The following is a 555-nucleotide window of genomic DNA, read 5'->3' on the forward strand; positions in this document are numbered from 1 at the left end:
AAACTATTTTCTATGTTTAATGAGATCATCTCACAAATGCTTCTGCTCACTCTGTTGCCTGAGGGAAGCAGTAAACATCATGATGTTATTTTTCAGTATCATCTTTGTCTCCTCTCCTTTAAATTTTTATGAGGTATTTTTAGTTATTTTCTTGCCCTTATAATCTTTTTGTTGTTGTTGTTGTTATAAGATATATTTAATTTATCTGCTGGTGGAGCAGTAGGCATTTGTTACACATATTAAAGTTGGGCTAGTACCAGAACCTTAGGCATTATTTGCCACTTACATCTCCAAATCCATGGGGATTAAATGTATCCATCTGTATGGGAAATATTTTTGTACTAAAGATCTCACATTTCAAAAGGCATGTTCCAATCTCTAGAATATTTCCATGTCCCAAGTCTATGCTATATTCTGCTCCAAAGTTTTGGAAATTTGCCACTCTTTCCTTCAGGTTATACTAATATTGGGGGGAAAATAGTAGAGCTCCTAACATTTCAGAGACATTTCTTCCAAAATAGTCTGGTCACTGTTATGTGGGGGGGGGGGGGGGGC

The sequence above is a fragment of the Ursus maritimus genome, unplaced genomic scaffold (genome assembly GCF_017311325.1).
Source record: "Ursus maritimus isolate PB19 unplaced genomic scaffold, ASM1731132v1 scaffold_17, whole genome shotgun sequence".
In the NCBI taxonomy this organism is placed as follows: Eukaryota; Metazoa; Chordata; class Mammalia; order Carnivora; family Ursidae; genus Ursus; species Ursus maritimus.